This window comes from Notothenia coriiceps, unplaced genomic scaffold, assembly GCF_000735185.1.
Source record: "Notothenia coriiceps isolate Sejong01 unplaced genomic scaffold, NC01 NC01_scaffold00030610, whole genome shotgun sequence".
Lineage (NCBI taxonomy): Eukaryota > Metazoa > Chordata > Actinopteri > Perciformes > Nototheniidae > Notothenia > Notothenia coriiceps.
The window spans coordinates 209-8,995 of NW_011363311.1; the positions used below are offsets into that span (position 1 = coordinate 209).

General features: G+C 39.5%; 1 long non-coding RNA gene across 1 annotated transcript; it reads right to left on the reverse strand.

Moving 5' to 3' along the window:
• Positions 1-1,011: 1,011 nt before the first annotated feature.
• Positions 1,012-8,446, reverse strand: LOC104959633 (uncharacterized). Its single transcript, XR_799892.1, has 3 exons — positions 8,353-8,446; positions 6,691-6,791; positions 1,012-1,086 (listed from the first exon to the last, which is right to left on the reverse strand). It is a non-coding gene; the product is annotated as an uncharacterized lncRNA (long non-coding RNA).
• Positions 8,447-8,787: the final 341 nt, after the last annotated feature.

An 8,787-nucleotide genomic window follows, 5' to 3' on the forward strand; every position in this document is an offset into this window, starting at 1 on the left:
AGTGCAGAAGGAAACATCCATTAAACTCAGTGTGCTGCTCTGTGATGCTAGTTCAGATACTTGGCATCTCATCTTGGGTGCAAGGTCATCAATGTTTGGGCTCAGGCTCTGAGCTGAGGAGACCCTCAGGATGGAGTGAAGGTGTGCGTGCAATGTACCGGCGGGCCAGATCTAATAGTAATTAGAAATTATCCTGCGGGCCGAAATTAAATCCACCAAGGGCCTGATTTGGCCCCCGGGCCTTGAGTTTGACACATGTGGTTTATAGCATAACGTTAGCATTCTGCTTCTGGCGATTAGATTTATGATTAGAAAAGGATAAAAGTAGGGTAGACGTGTGGAGATTATCCAGCTGAACAAAACGTGCATTTATCAAACAGGTTCCTTTTCCACAGATCTTATTTTTTACGCTATTCCAAAATCCTATGGAGATAATCCGTTGCTTTTTTGTCGAGGGAACCAGGCGCTTACTTCCGGGTCGGCCTACACAAATACGTCACCACTGCACCGCTCTATGGGAGCGTGAGTGTTCCACAGTGGGTTTTAAGCCTTGCAGAACATTTACATGCCCACAAACCTATATCACAAACTACAGGAAAGGCACAGCCCCAAAGCATAATAGGGCCTCCTTAAATCCACACATTGCCTTTTTGTGAGAAGCAGGGAACCTTTAATACAAAGGCCTATTAATAAACTATTATTAAGTAAATCCAGTTCCCATCTCCCCCTCCCACATTGTTCCTCCTTCCTCTTCACACAAATAAACTGATATGTGACCGCGGACAGAATGGGAAGTAAACTTGCGGCGCTCAAAACATTTCTGCAACTTAAAAGACATTTATATTTTCACTTTCAAACTGCGAACCACATATTTACCACAATCCCATGCCTAGTAAGCAGGCTCATCTTTAACCTCTCTTTCTGCATCCAAAAATACGCAGAAACACACTTTTATTAACTGCTGTCTAATGTAAATAAATGGAGCCCAACACATCATAAAAACACACTCACTTCATCTCATTGTGTCCACACACTTTCTTGGACAAACCCAGGAGGTCTTTGGCATATTTCTCTTCAATGGAGGCCCTGAAAGACACAATTGTACTACATTAAGGTCAGCATACAGACAGATAGGGAAATTCTTTATCTGATAAACTGCACATTTATTTCCATGACGCTTTATGATGAGTGTACATATGCAAACCAGTTGGTCATCAGGATCATTTAATGGACATTTTTATTGACGGACGTTGTGAATGAACGTCAAATATGAATTTAGGACATAATAGGCGCTTTCACACCGGAGTGCTTTTCCCAGGAATAGCTCCGATAGTTCTTCTAGGATTTTGCGTTCACACCAAAAAGATCTGGAACTAGAACTTTTTTCGGGAATCTTTTCGCATTACATTACATGTCACTTGTTAGACGCTTTTATCCAAAGCGACTTACATACTCAATACTGTGGACAATCCCCACAGGAGCACTTTGGGGTGAAGTGTCTTGCCCAGGGACACAACGACATGCTGACTGCAGTGGGACTCGGACTTGCTATCCCATGGTTCAAAGTTCAGCGCACTACCCCACTGAGCCACACCCCGTTTTAGTCCCAGCTAGAGAGCAGGTACTTTCCTGGGGAGGAAAAGGTTCCAATTTCTGATTGGCTGGGCGAATTGCAAACCACGCCCTGTAAAATTCCGAAAAGTTTTGTGAAGCCGCCATTTTATTTGCTCGCATTAGCATTATTAGGATTAGCCCAGCGCGCCAACGGAGTGAGGGTGTTTTTCAATGTCAAGGGAGGATGCTCCAGAGCCACTATTTCAAGGATGCTACGTCATCTCCAGCTCCTTGGAATTCTACAGAGGTCGGCGTCCTTCGTAGCGAGAAATTTCTAGGCTGCACATGTGTATCCTCCAGGGTTCTTAAATCCCACAATGCTTTGCGCACGACCAATTTCCCAGATCTTTGGCGGAAATCGCGCCTCCATTTAAGGCGGGGCCTCGCATATGACGCACACCTGTTAGCCTGTTCCACAATTCTTCGTTTTCCGAGGCTAGGAAGGATTCTTGCGTCGCTTCTGAACTGTACTTGGTGTGAAAGCGCCTAATGCAGGGGTCTCAAACTCAAATTCATCGCGGGCCACATTAGCATTATGGTTGCACTCAAAGAGCCGGTTGTAACCATATAAATATACATATATAAATATATAATATATACAAAATTATGTATTATATTAAATTATTGCCTCTGAATTGGATTATTATCGGTTGGGTAATAACTTAGTAATTAACTACGTCTGAAAGCAGAAGTCCAGGGCAAATAATTCTCTCTTCAGTGCGCATGTCACAGTGCGTGATGCATTGTGGGACATGTCGTCTGTAAAGCAGCATGTAACCGTATAAGAACGTATTATATTCTTTGCAAGCTCTTGCGGGCCACATCAAATGGGCCGGATTTGGCCCCGGGCCTTGAGTTTGACACCCCTGGCCTAATGTGTATCCGTTAGGGACCGTTTTTCAGCGGTGGATGAATCCATATTTGTTGCAGCAGGATGGTGTTTGTGAAATTAAGTCTAAAAGAAACTGCAATTTGATGTTTTTTTGTTGTTTTTTGACAAGTAAAAGCTCTTAGGCGGATTAAAAATATATTTATATATTTATTTATAACACATTATAAATACTCATTGTTGGTTTTAATGAGTGTAGTAACCCAACATATTTATATTAAAAGATAGGACTTACCTGGATTAACACAGGTATAGATGAAAAACAACCCCATCAAAAGCAAGCATGGAAGAAGAAAGGGCAAAAAGGGAACCAGGAAATAACTGAAGAGAATATTATTAATGATGCCTTATCACTTTATGGGGTTTGCCTTATCAGAAACTCAAATAACAAGGTGCCATTTAGAGAACACACAACAAAGGCTTTCTGTGCTGCTGCATACACTGTTTGGTTCAAATGCACTCGTGTATTCCAGCACAAATGATTCCTCCATCCACCGAAATACTCTCATTTTGATATGTTCTTATGTTACGTAGTGGTAACTGATCCAAAAGCAACTTGTTCTGTACATTTTATATATATTCGTAGTGGTCTTAAAAGTGAATATGACGCACCTTTTAAGTAAATATTATTATTATATCCCATTATAGTTTCCTCATTTCTATCCTCATGTGTACATCTAAAACGTAAAACACAAGAAACTTAAAGCAAGTAAAGATAATGTCAAGAGAAAATAAGTCTCAAAATAATTGGGATTTTTTTTAGGGAAATAATAATTGAACACTTGTTAATTTCAACCATTTTGTTTTCTTACTTAAAGAGTCCCTATTCTGCCTGTGCTGCAGTCTGCTCTGATTGGTTAGCTGGCCGGCTCTGTTGTGATTGGCCAACCTCTTAGAGATGTCCCGCCCCTTAGCCTATCACGTACAATGTGTTGGAGCGCTAGCCAATAGGGGCGCGAGTGTTTCTTAGTGAGGGCACTAAGGGATCTTAGCATGGATGTATAATAAGAACTGGATACAGCGTGGGAGGCGGGGCCTCGTTCATTCCTATGAGAGTTGCTCATTGGCGCATGAAGACAAAATGGCCCAACTTTTGAGAGAGCGAAACGTCACGAAAGTATTCATATAATCATATAATCCGTTCTTATTGTGCGTCCATGGGTAAAGGTAAAACTCATGTAGTACTGAACACGTCACATGAACATGCCGGGCGGCGCGTTCCCGTGGGTTAGATGCGCGTTCATAATGCCGAGGAAAATAACTCTCAGAATAACGTTATTAGCACATTTTACAACTAGAGGACCGAACGTTTTTAAAAAGGGCTATACAAACGTTCATACTGGGTAGTTTATTTAGTTTAAAAAAATTATCCAACGATTTACAGACGTCTCTTTCCCGATGTTAGTCAATGGGCCCAGCGACTGATATGGAAGTGTAGTACCGCCGTTTGGCCACAACAAATATTTTCCTCAGAGTCCGGCGCACTTCCTGCAAAGGCTTGGATTTTAGCCTTTGCAGACCATTTACATGCACAAGAAAGGAACCGGTTCATTCAGGTTTTTTTTTAGTGTCACAGTGAGATAAGGGTGCTACAGTATTTTGAAACCTGTGTGTTGTGGTGTTAAAAAAGTTATTTTCACTCTTAAATGTGGAAACTTCTGGTTGGGTTATTATGCAATATCCTCTGCTGCTGTATCCTTACTGTGAGTTTTATTATAGTGCAATCAAACCAAGCAAATGGAGCTGATGTGTCACTGGCTGCCAACACTTGAGGAAAGATCACTTATCACACGAGGAAGAAGGAAATACACATTTAAATGATTAACTTTGAATGACTCTGCTGCAAATATATGTAGATGATGCTTCACAACACATCAGTTGTTGTTAAAGAGGAAAAGTACTTCAGACACTCTTCACTTTGAATTGCCTCAGTGTCAAGTAGAAGTACAGATACTCGTGTTTAAAAATACTCTGGTGAAAGTAGAAGTACTGACTAAACTTGTTTACTCAAGTCAAAGTAAAGAGGCTTTGAAATGTACTTCAGTAAAAAGTACCCATAACTAGCAGCTGTTTTAAAGAGTACCTGACCTCCCTTTATATTAATAGAACAATAATGTCATTGTTAGCTAATGAATGTTTCCATGCTGAACAACGGCAACATGACAACGTTTTCATTGGTCCCTCTTCTTTAGAGAAGAGCAGGAAATGATGGATACACGGATCGTGTTCAAATCAATAGGCACGCAATGACTCTAAATAATAATGATCACGCCACCAAACACCAATTCAGACTAAAGGAACCAGCCTGTTTGGAAAATGTAAGAAGTAGAAAGTACAGGTATTTGTGTTCAACATGTAAGAATTAGAAAGTTCAGGTATTTGTGTTCAAAATGTAAGAAGTAGAAAGTTCAGGTATTTGTGTTCAACATGTAAGAATTAGAAAGTTCAGGTATTTGTGTTCAAAATGTAAGAATTAGAAAGTACAGGTATTTGTGTTCAAAATGTAAGAAGTAGAAAGTTCAGGTATTTGTGTTCAAAATGTAAGAAGTAGAAAGTACAGGTATTTGTGTTCAACATGTAAGAAGTAGAAAGTTCAGGTATTTGTGTTGGAAAATGTAAGAAGTAGAAAGTACAGGTATTTGTGTTCAACATGTAAGAAGTAGAAAGTACAGGTATTTGTGTTCAACATGTAAGAAGTAGAAAGTACAGGTATTTGTGTTCAAAATGTAAGAAGTCAAAGTAAAAAGTTGTCAGAAAAATAAGTAGTGGAGTAAAGTACTGATACCAGAAACATGTGTGTGTGTGTGTGAGAGAGAGAGAGAGAGAGAGAGAGAGAGAGAGAGAGAGAGAGAGAGAGAGAGAGAGAGTGTGTGTGTGTGTGTGTGTGTGTGTGTGTGTGTGTGTGTGTGTGTGTGTGTGTGTGTGTGTGTGTGTGTGTGTGTGTGTGTGTGTGAGGGTTTACCATGTGTTATTATATTGTGCAGCCACACTTTAATATCTACCGTAATTTTCGGACTATAAAGCGCACCTGAATATAAGCCGCAGCAGCGGCATACCACTCTCGGTTCCACTTTTACTTTTGCGCGCTACCTGTCTCACTCTTTTCCGGCCTCCAGCTTTTCCTGCTGGAACCCGCCGCTTAAAGGTGGGGGTCCGCGGACTGGCCATAGAGCCCATAGAGTTAAAGGTGTTGGCCGTTAGCTGTAAAAATCCATAGATTAGCCGCACCGTTATATAAGCCGCAGCGTCGAAAAATAGGGAAAAAGGCGCGGCTTATAGTCCGAAAATTACGGTAGTCTTAATTCATGTTAGCGTTTGTGCTTAGCTGTAAACACAGTCCACAGACCAAAACGTCCGTTTTCTGGGCAAAGTCGCCGTTTTCGGTGGCCGGTACCCGGTTGAAACTCTGGAAAATGCTCCCGTTTTTGAATGTGCATTAAAAAACATAAAGCAAGGTGAAATAAAATGTTAGATGTCAGTAAAACCAAGTCTATGGTAAAAACAGAGTAAAAGAGTTGTGCCTGTTTGTAGCGTTAGCGTATTTCTTCTTCTACTACTTCTACTTGTAATTCAATGTAGGCTACCTGCCCGCGAAATATATTATAAATATTGACATAGTACTATAACAAAGCTTTAAACGAGGTAAGTTACAAATTTATNAGTTCAGCTTCTGGCCCCAAAAACTTAAGATCCAGACGTCCATGACTAAAATCCGTCTTCCGGTTAAATATACCGTAATTTTCGGACTATAAGCGCACCTGAATATAAGCCGCAGCAGCGGCATACCACTCTCGGTTCCACTTTTACTTTTGCGCGCTACCTGTCTCACTCTTTTCCGGCCTCCAGCTTTTCCTGCTGGAACCCGCCGCTTAAAGGTGGGGGTCCGCGGACTGGCCATAGAGCCCATAGAGTTAAAGGTGTTGGCCGTTAGCTGTAAAAATCCATAGATTAGCCGCACCGTTATATAAGCCGCAGCGTCGAAAAATAGGGAAAAAGGCGCGGCTTATAGTCCGAAAATTACGGTATATACACCTATTTGTGTCTTTACAGAACGTTGTTTTTAGCTTTTAAGTCATCTGCTTGAACGTACAATGAAATTGAAACCGAGTTAGATTCCTCTCATGGTTACACATACTACTATATAAAGCTGGTTCTGGTTCTGGTTCTGATGCAGTTGATTTAATTACCTGGCCTTCATGAAGTCCTCCACCTCCTTACATGTCCTCTTTCCATCGCTGAGATACTGGACGATCGCATCATATCCACCGGTGGACGTCAGGTCAGAATTCTGTGAAAACAGAAAAAGATATTTCAGTACAGGTCCAGTTTATTTCATTAAATGAATATACACTTTTCAAATCAGACCTCAAAGCACATTTAAGAAACAGAAAGTATATGGATATATGGATATGTATATACTTATGGATCTAATCTGTGGCGGACATACAGAGGTGGAAGAAGTACTCAGATCTTGTTCTTGAGTAAAAGTAGAAGAACTCAGATCTTGTACTTGAGAAAAGTAGAAGTACTCAGAGAAAGTAGAAGTACTCAGGTCTTGTACTTGAGTAAAAGTAGAAGTACTCAGATCTTGTACTTGAGTAAAAGTAGAAGTACTCAGGTCTTGTACTTGAGTAAAAGTAGAAGTACTCAGATCTTGTACTTGAGTAAAAGTAGAAGTACCAGAGTGTAGGAATACTCTATTTCAGTAAAAGTCCTGCATTCAAAATGTTCCTCAAGTGAAAGTAGAAAAGTATTATCATCAAAATATAGTGAAAGTAGCGGCAGTTTGTGCAGATTGGTCCATTTCAGAATAATATATATGATATGTTTTATAATGATTGATCATGAAAGTGTTCTCAAAGCTGGTAAAGGTGCAGCTAGTTTGAATGACTTTGTATACTGCAGGGTAGCTGGTGGATTTACTCCAGGTGGAACTCAAGTAACTAAGTGCAGTACTAGTTTAATCTACTTAGTTACTTCACACCTTTCTATTCTGCTGCCTAAACTTGTTTTACTTTAATTTAATTCACATTTTTAGTTCCCTGACAGCAGATAGAAATGAACTCCAGAGCATTGAGGAGTTTCACACACAGATCTTAATTGATGTTTTGATCTGCACCTCTCTCTCTAATCTGAGGCAGCAGCAGCAGCCTGCAATTATCCTCACTGAGTTTAAATCTGCAGCTTATTGACTTTCTATTAAACATATGGAGCTGTGCAACCCTTCCTTTATCCAGCAGTCTGCGTATTTACTAAGCTAGTGGTGAAATATAGCTAAGTACTAAACCTATTTGACTTTAACTGAGTTGTTATAATGGTATGCGCCTTTATACTTCTACTGCCTTGCATGTAAGCTGCATTTTTAATACATGTATTTATTGTTTAACCGCTATATTAACTTTGCAGAGTAAGATTGTACATGCAAAATACATGATTAGTTTATAAAATATGATGCATTGCTGTAGATAAACGCTATTTATACATTAATGGAACAGTAAAAATGATCATATAACATATCATATATAATAGTATAACAATAGTAGGGATTTTTTCTGCATAATACTTGAAATACTACAGTTTTGGATGCTTATAGTACTTTTACATTATACAATAGTGTCTGAAAACAGATTTTACCACTGCATAAATTCCCTATAACACCAAAAATAAGTAAGTATTTCTAATTCCCATCACAACTCGACTTCACTGGAAATTGAAACCAGAGATACACGCAGCATTAGCAAAAATAGGCTTTTCTTGATTTAATTGTTGAGGAAATGTGACTTTTTTCGACCAAAAAGTGCAATATTTTTAACAATAATTCATCTTTAAACCCAGCAGTGTGAACTCACCCAGAAGAAGTCCTTGAAATGAAGGTTTTTCATGTCTGAATGAACCCAGAGCAGTTTACAGTGACAGGTGTGTGCTGCCGACTGAAAGAGGCTGGAGCCCTGTGTGGTTAAAGTAAAAGTGACTCCGGCGCATGCGCAGTGAGGATAACAGCTCTACTTTAGAACGCTGCTGACGTCACGACCGTACGCACCTGCATTGTAGTTTTTCAAAAATAAAACGGCCTTTTTTTAAAATAAATGAATACAGGTGAAGAAAAAATTAAATATCTATTGTTATGAACATAAGTATATTCAAACTATGATTGTATTTTAGAAATAATAATTGTATACATTTCATATTCTTAATTGACAGGTTGTAGTGTGCTGCCCTCTAGTGATTAAAGTAGGTATGTGAAGTGTTTATAACTAAAGTCTGATTAAAGTTGATTATATTTC